The sequence below is a fragment of the Carcharhinus amblyrhynchos genome, chromosome 34 (assembly GCF_965287045.1).
Source record: "Carcharhinus amblyrhynchos chromosome 34, sCarAmb.v2.hapA, whole genome shotgun sequence".
Lineage (NCBI taxonomy): Eukaryota > Metazoa > Chordata > Chondrichthyes > Carcharhiniformes > Carcharhinidae > Carcharhinus > Carcharhinus amblyrhynchos.
This window is the reverse complement of record NC_137357.1, coordinates 16,358,326-16,374,238: the sequence shown is the minus strand read 5'-3', so window position 1 is coordinate 16,374,238 and position 15,913 is coordinate 16,358,326. Positions and strand designations below refer to the sequence as shown.

The 15,913-nt window shown below is 46.4% G+C and overlaps 1 protein-coding gene across 3 annotated transcripts in view; it reads right to left on the bottom strand.

Annotated features, from left to right (window-relative positions):
• Nucleotides 1-13,908, bottom strand: part of rhobtb2a (Rho related BTB domain containing 2a) — a 64,853-nt gene extending 50,945 nt beyond the window's left edge. For all 3 annotated transcript variants that reach the window (XM_080216806.1, XM_080216808.1, XM_080216809.1), the window contains exon 1: nucleotides 13,519-13,908. The gene's annotated coding sequence lies outside the window, so the exon portion shown is untranslated. The remainder of the gene's footprint in view (nucleotides 1-13,518) is intronic.
• Between the last annotated feature and the right edge of the window lie 2,005 nt (nucleotides 13,909-15,913).

Below are 15,913 nucleotides of genomic sequence, written 5' to 3'. Positions count from 1 at the left end.
CAATCAGGGTTAGAAGCCTGGTAGGTTTTTACCCTCTCAAACGGTACCACCCCGACTTCGATGTGGACTGGGATCAACTAACTCAGAAAATACATCACTTAATTAACACAAGTTATAGCTCTGGGCTAGTGCTCAGGAGATAGTACTGAATGCATCACCAGGCACACCTCCAATCCAATATTCAGTTGTACACAAGAAACAGAAGCAGGAATGGGCCCTTCAAGCCTGCCCCACCAGTCAATAAGATCAAGGCTGATCTGTTCTGGCCTCAGCTCCTTCTGTGAGAATCGGGTCTGGGGGCTTGCTGTTCACGGACGTTGTTACTCACGATGTGAAAGCTGTCATTTGTTTAAGGCCAAAGATGTGCTGGTTAGGTGCATTGGCCGTGCTAAATTCTCCTTCAGCGTACCCGAACTAGGGGATTTTCACAGTAACTTCACTGCAGTGTTAATATAAGCACATTTGTGACAATAATAAATATAAACCTCAACTTATTTTCCAGTCCGTTTATCTTTGCAGCTGATGGATGACCCTGAGCTCATTTCCCCAGAGCCCTCTATTCCCCAATCTGTCCAATATTTATCCACCTGCACTTTAAATATTTCTAATGATCTCGCTTCCATTCCCCTTTGGAGCAGAGAATTCCAAAGATTCACCACCCTCTGCGAAAAGAAATTTCTATGCACCTCAGTTTTAAACAACCAGCCCTTTATCTTGCAGCTATGTTCCCCTTGTTCAAGACTCTCCCACGAGTGAAAACATCTTACCATCTACCCTGTCAAGCCCCCTCAGGTTCATATCTTCAAATAAGGTCACCCCTCAGTCTTTTAAACTCCAAGCAATACAGAGCCAGACTATTTAGTCTCTCTTGATAGGACAACCCTCTCATTCCAAGAATTAACCTGGTGAATCTGCTTTCGACTACCTCAATGTTACAATGTCCGTTTTAAGGCGAAGGGGACCAAAAGTGTATGCAGTTTCCAGGTGAGGCCTCACCAACACCCTGTACAATTGCAACAGGACTATATAGCTTTGTAATATTAAGCAGGGAATACAATAGGTGGCACATGCAACTGTGTTATGATGCCGCACAAGTCAAATTCCGACCCTTTCAGATGTTCATCCCTTGATGTTTTAAAAACTATTTTATGTTTGTGGGAATTAGGATTGGGGGCTTGCTGTTCATGGATGTTGTTACTCATGATGACCGAAAGGCGCGCTGGTTAGGCGCACTGGCCATGCTAAATTCTCCCTCAGCGAACCTGAACTAGGAGATTTTCATTGAAACTTCATTGCAGTGTCAATATAAGCACATTTATGACACCAATAAATATAAACCTCAACTTATTTTCCAGCCTGTTTATCTTTGCAGCTGACGTATGACAGTGAACTCATAAAATTCCTCAGTTCCAGTAAGCCGCACAGGTACATTTCCAGTCAGTGTTTAATGAACTCCAATAGATGGCATCTTGTGTGAAATATGGAATTTGTCTGTGCATCACATCAAATGTTTTTTCAAGTTCTTTCATGGGATGTGGGTGTTGCTGGCTGGGCCACCATTTGTTGCCCATCCCCAATTGTCCCATTTCAGAGGCCAGTCAAGTCAACCACATTGTTGTGGATCTGGAATCACATGTCAGCCAGACCGGTTCAGCATTTCCTCCCCTTAAGGACAGCAGCGAATCAGATGGGTTTTTACAACAATGGTTTCAGGATTTTTATTGAATTCAAGTTTCATCATCTGCTGTGGTGGGATTCGAAACTGGGTATTACCCCGGGTGTCCAGGTTACAAGTCCAGCAAATATACCATGACATATTTCCTCCTGATGAGAATGAAAGGAAATGTGTTCCCTCACCAAAATCAGGAAACTTAGAATAATACTGAATGTCATGCAACAGGGCAATGACGATGATCAAACACCAGCCAGGAAAGGGGAGGTGTCCAAAAGCTTGGTCAAAGTCTGTTTTCAGAAGCATGCAAAAGAAGGAGGGATGGGCAGAGGAGGTGAGAAGGGCAAGTTTTCGATGGGAGGCCAGGCAGTAAAGTACAGTGATGGCAAATACTGCCAAGCTCGGGGTATCTGGGCAGGGATGAGGTTGACTGCTTGTCACCCCCTGCCACACTCACCCCGTCTCACACCCCATTAAAATGGGGCTTTCATCGCTTTCCTTTGCTTATACACTTGTGCGTAATACTGCATTATGAAAAGATCCCTTCTTCTGCATTGTGTCTAAGTCATGCATCCTGGATGTGTCTTCCAGCTCTCATTCATTATTCAGCCTATCAATGGCTTTATTTTAGCGATGACACATCGATCAGACTCCACAGAACTCTCCACAACAAGCGAATGTTCCAGGCCTTTTCAAGTGGAGTCAGATGTCTGATGCCCTGGCCGATATTTGTCTCTCAAACAATGTTACTGAAGCACATTACTTGGTCATTGTCACATTGCTGTTTATGGAATCTTGCTGTGCTCAAACTGGCTGTTGCAATTCCTAGTTTGTAACAGTGACTGGCTGCTTGTGAAAGGCTGTGGGATGTCTTCAGGTGATGTAAGGCTCCAGGTAAAAACAGAGGGGGGCGGGGGGAATTCTCCCATCCCGCCTGCCACGGGAATTGGAGCAGGCAGCAGGGATGGACCACGCAAAGATCTATTGAATTTGGGCAGAATTCTGCGGTTTTGGGGCAAGCGCGGCTGGTGAATCCCACCCAAGATTCTTTCTCACATGTGAAAAGGAATTCATGTAGCTCCTAATCATGTCCTTGCAATATGAAGAATCAATTACTTTTTGACTCACGGTTAAACTCAATATTGAGTCCAAAAGGCCAGACATACAGTGTCGAGTCCGCGAATGAATGTTCTCCTTTCCAGCAAGAAGGCCAAACTCAGATAGGGTGATTGCTTTGGTGGACACTTCCATTCAGTTCGCAAATTTGACAGAGCGCTGCTGACCACGTGTCATTTTAATTCCCTTCCGCTCCTACTCAAACCGTTCTGTCTTCCACCTCCCACACTTTTACAAAGAAGCTCGAGGAACAGAACCCCAGCTTCCGAACTGAAAACAATTTTCCAAACTCAACCATGTCTGACCAAAGCCACTGCTTCTGTTTGTCAAAAAGCTGGGAATAGTCCTGCTGCTGTCATTCACAGCTCATCCTGTAACCTCTCTGCTTTTCCTTGTCTCATCATCATGCTTTTTTTTCAAAAAACTTGCACCCTCATTACTTGTGTCATTCAATCGCCCCTGTCCTCCACTCAAGTACACCTTTCCCCATTTGCTCCTTCTTCCGCTCTCCCTGCCTCTGAACTTGCTGAAAAAACTATTGCATTTCTAACCAGTTCCATTTCCTACAAAAGGTGACCACCTTGAAGCTGACTTTGGTTTTCCCCTCTGCACAGATGCTGCACGACCCGGTGTCCAACTTCAGCATTTTCTGTTTTTTAATCTGTTTTCCAGCAACTGCACTATTATGTACATCAGGGACAAAGGGGAAAGGGGCAGAGGGGAGGGGTGAGAGGGGGATGAAACCTAGACATGCATTCAAGCTTTTCCACGAATATCATGCTGAAAATATTAAGTACATTCTGAACCGCAGTGCTGCACATCAAAGCACATTCAAATGCTTCGACAAATTCAATGCAAAAAGCTGACTTTCCCAAAGCCTTTTTCCAGCTGAAATCAGGGCACTTTCACAAGAATGAAACAACGGGGTAAAATACAGGCACAGTGAAGCACAATCATCAACATCTGGTGACTGGAAGGAGGCTTGTACAGAGCATTATGGAACAGAAATGTGCTGTAAATTCAATGCAATCCTGTAAACTGCAGTGAAGGCCTTGAAATTACGCTGAGGGTGAACAGGCTCACCTCAAAAACAGGACTATTTTAACAGAAGTTTTCTGGAATGACCTCAACAAGGCCCATGAGGTTGCTCTGTTGGAGTATGAGCTCCCTAATTGAGGTAATAATTGCTCTGCTATACCTCGGCTGGCCCTGTTGCCACCGGGTGGTGGAGGTCCCCTATGGAAGTCCTTCTGTGGAGGGATCCTCCCCCACCACTATCTTGGGGACCTTGGGTGGAGGGTGATGCATACAATAAAAAGTTAAATTGGTTCGCGGACTCCTAAGCGACCTGGCCTTTTTGCAAACTTGTTGAGTCCATGAGCTATGTCCATGTTGAGTGTTTTAGGCTGCACACTCTTTAGTTTCCTCAAAAACCTTTTACTGATGTTTTGTTTACACTTTACTCCTATGCTCCTAATCCGTGGACACTCGGTGCAGAGGGGGAGCAGGGAAGGAGGAGGACCTTGTCATGGATCTGCTCCTGGCCCTGGCCAAACTTGCCATCTACAAGTCCAGGCAGGAGGTGACCAAGGGGGTCATCCAGCCCAACTGTCTGCCCCTTTATCGCTGCCATATTCGCACTGGATGTCCCTGGAGAGGGAGCGTGTGGTGTCCGAGGGCACCGTTGATGCCTTCCCCGGGCACTGCAGGGACTGGGGTGTATTATTGACCTCGATAATCACATTTTGATTTGATGTTTTAAGTTTCCTTTCCAGCTTGTCCTTTGTTTCGAGCGGTTCCCCTCCTTTTGGGAGCTGCCCATTTTAGTTTGTACCTGAGTTAATGTGGTTAGCCAAAAAGATTGGTAATGATTGCTCTGCCCAGTCAGGGAGCCTCACCTGTGTATATATTGAGGAGTGTTGGGTCCACTGGGACTCCAGGTTCTGACTGTGTACCTGAAACAGTCTAACATGGAATAGAGTTTATAAACAAAGAAAAACTGGTGAAGGGACACTGGCCACTGGAGTTATTTCATCTTCAATTCTGACAGGTTAACACCTCTGCTACAGTATCGGAGAACCGAATTTAAGGTCAACCTGTCTGGGATATTCACACAGTGCAATTTCAAAAGCTGCTGTTCAAAGCTTCATTAAAGAACACTGAAAAATGTCTTATTCTGCTGACTTACATTCTCCCTCAGTGCATCCAAACAAGTGCTGGAGTGTGGCAACTAGGGGATTTTCATAGAAACTTCACTGCAGTGTTAATGTAGGCCCACTTGTGACACTGATCAACTTCTTGTGAAGACTAATCTGTAAACTTCATCTCTCTTTAACCTCCTGATTTTTGCTGACCAGATTAATAGATTTTTTTATTTATTTGTGTGACATGGATGTCACTGGCTGGCCAGCATTTATTGCCCATCCCTACTTGTCCAAGAGAATTGAGAGTCAGTGAAGTTGCTGTGAAAATCCCCTAGTCGCCACATTCCGGCGCCTGTTCTGAGGGAGAATTTAGCACAGCCAAAGCAGCTAACTGGCACATCTTTCAGACTGGGGAAAAGAACCCTTTTCCAATTGAACATAACTAGTTCTTATTTGGATCAATGTTATTGCACTTGGGAAAGAGAAACTTCTATCACATTTTAGATGACACTGGAAGCAATAAATCACTGGTTCCTGTTCACTCCACCAACATTCTCGGTTTTTTTTCAATTCCAAAAGTAGAGGAATAAACTTTTCTTTTGTCAGTGGACAAGATAAAAGTGTCTCTAAATGGGAGCAGCGTCTCTCACACACTTTGGGAAAGGTGGTCTTCATCTAACTTTACTCTGGGAAATCACTTGGCTTGTGGGAGGGGTGTAAGACGTCAATTGCAGTGCATTCCAGATAGGCCAAATGGACTAAAGAGTTTTTTCCTGTTCCATGTTGGCCATAGCTTTCGCTTGTGAGTGGTAACCAGCATCGTTTTTGTGACATATTACTAATGTACTAGATAGTGGAGTTTCTATGGATGACACCAAGAAAGTCTGCGCATTTCATAGAGATAGCTCGCTGAAGACCAGTTGGAGCATAAATATCTCTCCCATTTGCCTCAAAATTCCAGCAGGCGGAGCGAGTTCTGTGAGAAGTATTTAACGTTTCCAGAATGGGTGTACAGAAGCTCAGTATGTGACAGCGCCATGTCTGTGGGTGGAGAGGTGGCACCCTGTGGTGCCAATCAGCAGCCCCAGCTGTTACTCCCTGACTTCATCTCTGCTCAAATGCCACCAATCCCACGCGCCAGGTCCAGGACAACTGTCACTTGGCACTGGAAATGGCAGTAAAATAGATTGACTTCAGCCATGCTGGATTTGAAAAGTAACTGTCCCAGTTATCAACACAGCCATCGATCATGCACAGCTTGACAAATCTGAGGTTCGGGTAGAACTCTCTTATCAGTCAGCCAGAAGGTTCACATCTCACTCTGGGGCTTGAACACAAGAATTTAAGACTGATACTCTGCGCAATACTGCGGGAGTACTGTCAGAGGTGCTTTCCTTAGGATCGGATGTTCCTCTCTGACAAGAATAAAAGATCCCTTGACAATTCGGGCAACACAGTGGCTAGCACTGCTGCTTCACAGTGTCAAGGACCAGATTCAATTCCAGCCTCGGGTGACGTCTGTGTGGAGTTTACACATTCTCCCTTCTGTCTGAGATTGCTCCAGGTGCTCTCGTTTCCTCCCACAGTCCAAAGATTGCAGGTTAGGTTAATTGATTCTATGATTCTAATTAATTAATTCATTCATTCATATGATTCTATGATTCTCTGAATTGGCCATGCTAAATTGTCCATTAGTGTCAGGGGGACGAGCTACGATAAATACATAGCGTTTTGGGGATAGGGCCTGGGTGGGATTGTTGTCAGTGCAGACTCAATGGGCCAAACGGCCTCCTTCTGCATTGTAGGGATTTTGTTCGATGGATATTTCAAAGGCGAGCAAGGGTTTAAGCCCTGGTCATTATTCAAAGTGCTTTGACAAGTCTATTGGTCCCGAATCAGTGATGTAAATGTAAGACTTTTTCTTATTTATTTCTGCAAGTTGATAGACAGGACTAAATAAGGCACTAATAAACAGCAATGTGAATTCATGTCCAATGGTATTTTGAATAATATAACAACTGTGACGCCGTGTTGTAAAGAGCTGTCTACAAAAGTCATGCCATCTGCCCCAAAGATAATTTTGCTTTGCACATTTGTTCTCCACCTCAAGTGTTGAATTACACATCTGATCTATAATAGGATGTCTGATGAGCAAGGTGTCACTGGCTGCAAAACTACCTCTGTCTAATGTGCCATTCCATTGTTAGGTAGCGTGCCAGGCGACAGAGACACTTGATCCACCACAGAACAATCCAGGATGTGGGCAGCAGTTTCAGTCAGCACCAGGGAGCAAGCTGTCACTGACCACCTGCAGAGCGCCGTTAATCATTCACCTGTGTTCTTGGCCCCCAATCCAACTTTCCTACTGGGACACCAGATATAAAAACCGTGAAGAACGACAGGGCTGTTCACTGTGCACGTGAGAAATATTTCAAAATGAGTTACTTTCCCCAGTTTCATGACTAACAAACCCGAACTGTTAAAGTCTGAGCAATTAATTAATTTCCTCGATATAACAGATACTCAGGGAGCAGTTTTAAGCTCATCTGTCCACCAGAAGTGTAAAATCATTTGACAGCAATATTGGGCAGAGCGTGAAGCTGGTGTTTCCCCCGTGCGTTTCTTATTTGGGGGGTTAACAACAATGCACATTCACAGAGCAACTTTATCACACTAACTCTCAATGTGCTTCACAGGAGCGTCTGAAAGGAAATATCACATTGAACCACATAAGATCTGAACTCACATGACCGAAAACTTGGCTAAAGAGTTATTTTTAAGGAGTGTCAGAGCATGGGGCACAGGCAAAGAGATTTAGGGAAGGAGTTCCAGAGCTTCGGGCCCAGACAGTAGAAAACACAACCACCCATTGTCAAATCATTATTACTGGGGGTGTTTCAGAGATGAGAACTGGATGAGTGCAGAAACTTCACAACTATGGGGCTGGAGGAAATTCCAAAGATAGGGAGGGATGGTTAAGGAAGGGATTGGGAAACAAAATTGAGAGTTCTTATATCCAGGGTGAGTGACTGCTTATGTTGGTCAGTGAGTTCAGGGGTAACGGGACTTGGCTGCAAGTTAACACATACACAGCAGCGGTTTACAGAGAATCATAGATCTCTACAGTGCAGCAGGAGGCTGTTTGGTCCATCAAGTCTGCACCAACTGTTCAAAAAGACATCTTGCCTAAGCCCACCCCCTGCTCTATCCACATAATCCTATCCTGCGAATCAACCTAACCTGCACATCTTTGGAATATGGGAGGAAATCGGAGCACCCAAAGGAAACCCACACACACACAGGGAGAACGTGCAGACTCCACACAGACAATGACCCAAGCCTGGAATCGAACCCAGGTTGCTGGCGCTCTGAGGCAGCAGTGCTAACCACCGTGCCATCATGCCACCAGGGATGCCAACCAGGAGTTGGGCTAAAATGACCCCTACAGTGACAGAAAATGAGGGCAATTGTTGATCTAATACTGAAAATTCTCAGAATGAAATCAAGGTGCGATCTTCACTGACTGTCACAGGGCAGCAGTCACCTACCAGCAATGAAATTCAAGCATCTCCCTAACATAAAGGAGCACATTCCTATCCATTTAGTGGTTTCCAAATAACTCCCTTCAACTTGGATCTATCAGAAGTTTGTCATACCTAAGTCTTAAATAACTTCAACCTTATTCAATCTCGCCTCCAGGAAGAAGGAAAGTTCGAATTCAAACAGACCAGAGATCAAAGTTGGAATTTACATTTCAAGTCCAGCCAGAGAGTGGTGAGTCTGTGGAACCCTTTGCTGCAGAAGGCTGTGGAGGCCAGGTCATCGAGTATCTTTAAGACAGAGAAGGATAGGTTCTTGATTAAAAAGGGGATCAGGGATTGTGGGGAAAAGGCAGGAAATTGGGGATGGCAAAATATCAGCCATGCTTGAATAGCAGAACAGACTCGATGGGCCAAGAGGCCCAATTCTGCTCCTATGTCTTATGGTCTTATGACTCATCTCCCAAAGGAGAGTCATAGCAGACTCATAACATGAAGTTTGTTTCTCTCTCCACAGAGGATGCTAGACTTGCTGAACTTTTTCACCACTTTTTCTAGACCTCCAGCATTGACAATATTTTGCTGTTACTTGAATCAAAGATGGAAATTTCCTCATCGGCCTGCTGTGTCCTACACTGGGCTGCGTATTCACTGTACTAAATTAATGGGTAAACTTTCTGCGTGTTTTATTTCATGTGTATTTTATCTCGATTTTGATTTTTTTTTGTTGCAAAAATGGGATCCCGTGGATGGTTTGCTTCAGTTAAAAAGCTTCATTCTTAGGTATTTCTGCCTAATATCCCTAATTATGCTTTGTTTTAAAGTTAACTTGGCCACATTTTAAAACTCAGCTTGGTATTCTGGGTTTTAAGGTTAGAAATTGACTGCATTTGAAAGTACAAGGCAAGCAAAGTTTTGTATAAACAGAAGAAGCTTTCATGGTCACACAGCTGTGAATTGTTTTTGAAAGCTGGAGACTGCTTGTACTCAGCCTTTAATAGCATAGATAACAGAATTCATATCTTGTTAATAACAGCTGTGTATTCAGTTCTGTTCAAATCATAGAAGGAGGCCACTTGGCCCATCAAGTCTGCACTAACCACAAGACCATCCAGCCCCTGTACCCATAACCCCACATATAAGAACATAAGAACATAAGAAATAGGAGCAGGAGTAGGCCATCTGGCCCTTCGAGCCTGCCCCGCCATTCAATAAGATCATGGCTGATCTGTCGTGGCTCAGTTCCACTTTCCGGCCCTCTCCCCATAACCCTTAATCCCCTCTCTTATCAAAAACCCATCAACCCGCTTCTTGAAAATATTTAGCGAGGCAGCCTCCACCACTTCAACGGGCAGAGAATTCCAGAGATTCACCACCCTTTGAGTGAAGAAGTTCCTCCTCAACTACGTTCTAAAATGCCCCCCCCTTTATCTTGAGGCTGTGCCCCCTAGTCCTACTGTCTTTTTTGAGCGGGAAGAGTCTCTCCACCTCTATCCTATCCATCCCATTCATCATCTTATACATCTCAATGAGATCTCCCCTCATTCTTCTAAACTCCAACGAGTACAAGCCTCGTTTATTCAGCCTCTCCTCATAGCTCAACCCCCTCAACTCCGGTATCTGCCTAGTAAACCTCCTCTGCACTCCCTCCAAGGCTAAAATATCTTTGCGCAGGTGCGGCGCCCAAAACTGCACACAGTACTCCAGCTGCGGCCTCACCAATGCCCTATACAGCTGCAGCAAGACCTCCCTACTTTTATATTCAATCCCCTTCGCTATGAAGGCCAGCATCCCATTCGCCTTCCTGACCACCTGCTGCGCCTGCAGGCTGGGTTTTTGCGACTCATGCACAAGGACCCCAAGGTCCCTCTGCACCGTCGCCTGCTGCAGTTTTTCGCCCCGTAAGTAATAGTCCTTCCTACCATCCTTCCTACCAAAGTGGACCACCTCACACTTGCCAACATTAAATTCCATTTGCCATTTCCTGGCCCATTCGCCCAGCCTATCTAGATCCTTCTGCAGACTCTCCACACCTGCTAATTTCCTTGACACGAAGAGTCATCATAGCATGGCCAATCCACCTAACCTGCACATCTTTGGAGTGTGGGAGGAAACTGGAACACCCAGGAGAAAAGCCACACAGACGTGGGGAGACTCCACACAGACAGTGACCCGAGCCAGGAATTGAACGCAGGTCTCTGGTGCTGTGAGACAGCAGTGCTAACCACTGTGCCACCCAAGTTGTGTTGAATCCTGTACAAGCTTTTGGATCAAGTCTGGATTGGCTCTCTTCTCTCTCTCTTCTCAGTAAACGAATATCTTGTGCTTTCTGTAAATGCTACTTTTCAATGATGGTCAATAAATCAAGTTTTACTTCTGACCAATTGTGCCTCTGTCTATTCTAAGAAGAGAACAGACCCTACAATAATACATAGTGGACAGTAACAGCAATCGCTCAGCAACCAGAGCCGGTTTCGCCTGGTATCCTCGTCTGTTTTTATCCTGCAGCTTCACTAAAAGAGAGTAGCTGGACATTTATCTCAATGCTTCTTGTAGGACCTTGCTGTGCTCAAAACTGACAGCCAAATTTCACAATGTTCCAAAGGTAACAATGCTTCAAAAGCAACTTCATTGGCAGTGAAGTGCTTTGGTCATGAAAAGTGCTCCTCAGATCCATCTTCTTTCACCTTAAGATTGCTGAGTAAGTGAAAGTGGACTTTTCGATCCATCCCAAGGAAGATGACTTGGCAATAGTTTTGACATCATTCCTCAATAAAATCACAGCAGTAAATCACACTGTAAAATGCTTGTGTAAGGTGTCCTTCAGGGATGAACTCCTGCCACTTGTACTGTCCCACACTACGCCTGTTAAATACTCACAGCATTGGACACTGAATCCTGCCTTGCCAGTGTCACCCACACTCAAAGAACAGTTGGTGAAGTCTGTGAGGATACTGTGGAGAAAACAGGATCGAGTGCATCACTGACGTACTTGATATTTGTTTTGCTTTCTGGTGCTCAGGTTCAGAACAACACACAGTGGCCGTTTGGTTAAAGTTTTTTTTAGTTTATTATTAGTCACAAGTAAGGCTTACGTTAACACTGCAATGAAGTTACTGTGAAATTCCCCTTGTCGGCACAGTCTGTGCGGGGCAATGCACCTCACATGTTTCAGAAAGTGGGGGGAAACCAGAGCACCCGGAGGAAGCCCACGCAGACACGGGGAGAACGTGCAAACTCCTCACAGAAATGACCCAAGCCGGGAATCAAACCTGGATCCCTGGTCCTGTGAAGCAGCAGTGCTAACCACTGTGCTACTGTGCCACCCATCTCACTATGGCATCAAAACTTGCATCTTCCACAGTAATTTGTCGGGACATAAGGATAGAAGGCCTTTCAGCTCCTCCAGCCTGTTCCACCATTCAGTTCGATCAAAGCTAATCTGCACCTTAACTCCATCCATCTACTTGGGTTGTCTCGCTTTTCATCTCTCAATTGCAAGTCAAAGTGGTGTCAGCCAAACTTGTACTCTTGCCTCAGAACTTGTGTACAAAGCCTAATCTGCAAGGATTACTGATTTGCTAAATTTTACAATGGATGTTTTGTGTTCGAGCTTGTGAATAATTACATGTTGAGTCATTTACTAAAACTGTTCTGACTAATGTTTGAAATCTACAAACAGTAATAAAGAAACTGAGTTACGTCAACTGTTTTGCTTTGGGGCTGCCTCTCGTGGTTTTACAATGGAAATATTTATCCACTGTCATAGTTCCTAAACTTTAATTCCACATAACAAAGTACATCCAGTGGACACAAGTGCATTGGCAAGTATGGGACAGTGGGGTTGTTTGAATGCCACCATATCAGCAATCCAATAGCCCAGTATAATAACTTGGGGAGCATGGGTCCAAATCCCACCCCAACAGCAAGCATGGGTCCAAATCCCACCCCAACAGCAAGCAAGGGTCCAAATCCTACCCCCACTGTGCGCGGAATTTAGATTTAATTCAAAGTTGATCTCAGAAATGTTGCCAACAGATTATGATGGATTGTTATTACTGCAAAAAAAATCTGGCAAGGAAATCTGCCATCCTTACCTGGTCTGGCCCAGAGGTGATTCCAGACCTACAGCAAGGTGGTTGACTCTCAACTGCCCTCTGAAATGGATCAGCAAGCCACTCAGCTCAAGAAACAATCAGGGATGGGCAACAAACGCTGGGCGAGTCAGGGACACACAATGAGTCTTTTCTGCTGTATGACGATGACCAACATCCCTGATGAACTTTGTTCACTCTTATCAGTATTACCACAAGCGGTGATTGTACTAATCGCTCACATGGTGTGAGATGTGATCTCTAAAATGCATAATTCATAATCTAACCCCTTCGCACGCACGCAACAGAAATGAAAAAAACATGTAATCTATTTGCGAAGAGTTGCATTAATTCTTAACCCCCTGGCGCGGGTAGTGGCCTGCCAGAGTTACAAGACAGGGACAAGAGATATTCGGACCACAGGAGGTCAAACATTGATGTGGCTGATTCAGGAATTATTCATCCCTCTCACACAGCCGCGAGCAGAGATGCTGGAGACAAGACAAGGCTGGAAACTCACAGCGAGATCTTTCCCTGGCTTAGCCACAGGGCAGGGAGGGCAAAATGTGGTGCCCTGTCCAGGAGCGGGGAGGAGACTGTCTTTCTTGACCCCGCAGTGGTCCCATCCATCGACCAGACCCTGACAGATGTCCCCAGCCCCTGTGTGTGTGGGTGTGTGTGTGCACACAGAGATGTTCTGGTCTTTTCCCTGTACCAAGACTTCAACATCCCAATTCCCTGTTACCAGGACAACCAGCTCAATTTCAGCCAGGACAGACTCTTGACAGAGAGAGAGAGGAGGGGAGCGGGGCTGGTGGTGGTGGTGGTGGTGGTGGCGGGGGGGGGGGGGGGGGCGGGGAGGCGAGCGGGGGGAACATTGCTCAAAATAGAAGGGGGTGGATATAAATATACAAACATGTACGCGCAGGAAGACAATAAAATTCACCACGCACCGTTCACAATAATAAATCTTTCCTTCAGCAAGGAAGTAAGATGATCTCGCCTTCTCCTTTCTTCAGCAGATCGAATGTATCCCAGTCATTGTATCCATTTGGAGACTGTATCAATGAAGAATTCGACACCGTAGCAAAGAATGATTGAGTCCAGCCTGGAAACTAACCCATCGCCAACAAACCACTGAAGAAATCATCTTTCCGCAGAAATCCAGCGCCCTGCGTCTGGCTCCTGAGTTGCTGAGGGGGAGGGGGTGGGAAGAGGGTAAAGCAGATAGAGATAAAGGCTGGAGATACAGATATATCAAAGGGGATCTTTTCTGTCTCCCCCCGCGGTAGCTGCAGCAGCCACTTCATTCATAAAAAGCAAGCGGGGTGGCTTTCTGCAGCAAGCGGAGTGCGAGGCGCTGGCAAAGAGGTGGGGGGAGGGGAGTGCCAGCCTCCCTACCTCCTCCCCATTGGCTGCAGCATGGCCCCGCCCAACACTGCATCACAATGCCCTCTGCCCACTCATTGGCCCGTACTGAGGTCCATTACCCCCACACCGGAAGGGTCTGGAGCTCCTCCCCCTGGGGACAGAAACACAGATCCCTCTGGGGACAGAGGCACTGGTCCCCCTGGGACAGAGACATTGATTCCTCTGGGGACAGAGGCACTGATCCCCCCTGGAGACAGAGGCAGTGATCTTCCTGGGGACAGAGACACAGATCCCCCTGGGCACAGAGACACTGATCCCCCTGGGGACAGAGACACAGATCCCCCTGGGGACACAGACACTGATCCCCTGGGGGACAGAGGCACTGATCCACCCTGGGGACAGAGACACTGAGCCCCCGGGGGAAAGAGGCACTGATCTCCCTGGGGATAGAGATACAGATACAGATCCCCCCTGGGGACAGAGACACTGATCCCCCCCCCGGGGAAAGAAACACTGATCCCCCCTGAGGTCAGAGACACTGATTCCCCTCTGGGGACAGAAACACGGATTCCCCTTGGGGACAGAGACACTGATCCCCCTGAGGAACAGAGACACAGATCCCCCTGGGGGAAAGAGACACTGATTCCCCTGGGGACAGAGACACTGATCCCCCTGGGGATAGAGACACATCCCCTTGGGGACAGAAACACTGATCCCCCTGGGGACAGAGAGACAAATCCCCCTGGGGACAGAGACACTGACCCCCCCTGGGGGCAGAGACAGATCCCCCTGGGGACAGATGCACTGATCCCCCTCCCCCCGGTGCAGAGACAAAGATCCCCCTGGGGACAGAGACACAGATTCCACCTGGGGACAGAAACATTGATGTCCCCTGGGGACAGAGACACTGAGCCTTCATGTGGTCTCACACTCCCCAGTCTCTGCACACTCACCCCCATTCATACACTCACTCTCCCAGAAACTACCTCAACATCTCAATCAAAAATCACAGCACTCGCTGCAATTCTGTTGCAGTTGCTCGGGACTGCTTGTCTTCACACCTCACTCTACTCCTTCCTCTCCCAGTCTATGTCTCTTGCCTTTTTCTTCACACCAGCTCACAGCCACTTCCCACGAAGCTGATGGTCCAGCCCACATCTCACAGCCAAGGGCTATTTCCGATGGACTCCAGGGCACAGCTTGCAAGGATAAACACCAAAGCAACTTCGAAAAGTGTTGATTTTGCAGAAGTGTTGTTGATCTCATTCTGACTTTTGTGTCAATGAGTGACAGCGTGGCTTCACTACAGCTTTTCCTCTCAATTCTCATGTGTCTGGCTGTGAATCATGACCTATTCAAAATCTTCTCCAGTCACTTACATGACCATCTTAAGTGACCTGTTGCCCTGGTAAAGTAAGCAGTGCACATCAAACTTCAAGGACACAGTAAGGTGCACGTTGTATGATTGGTGAAGACATTGTCTATGCATTTAATGCACTCCAATTCACAGAATCATAGAATCCTACAGTGCAGAAGGAGGTCATGCAGCCCATCGAGTCTGCACTCCCCATTTCTCCATGCATTTACTCCAGCTAGTTCCACTTACACTAAGGGAAATTTAGCATGGCCAATCCATCTAACTTGCACATCCTTGGACTGTAAGAGGAACCAGAGCACACAGAGGAAACCCTCGCAGACACGGGAGAATGTACAAACTCCACACAGACAGTGACCCAGGCCAGGAATTGAACCCGTAGCCCTGATGCTGTGAGGCAGGAGTGCTCGCCACTGTGCCATCCATTTGAATGGAGCTTAAATGCATGAGGAAAATAAGATGTTTCTAAACTCTGTTGTAAAACATAACACCACAAATGAAACAGCATTGAATCCAACTCAACAGCTAACCAAAGGGCCATTGCCATCGCTGAATTCCCCACTATCATCATCCTGGGGGGTTACCATTGAATGGAAACTCAA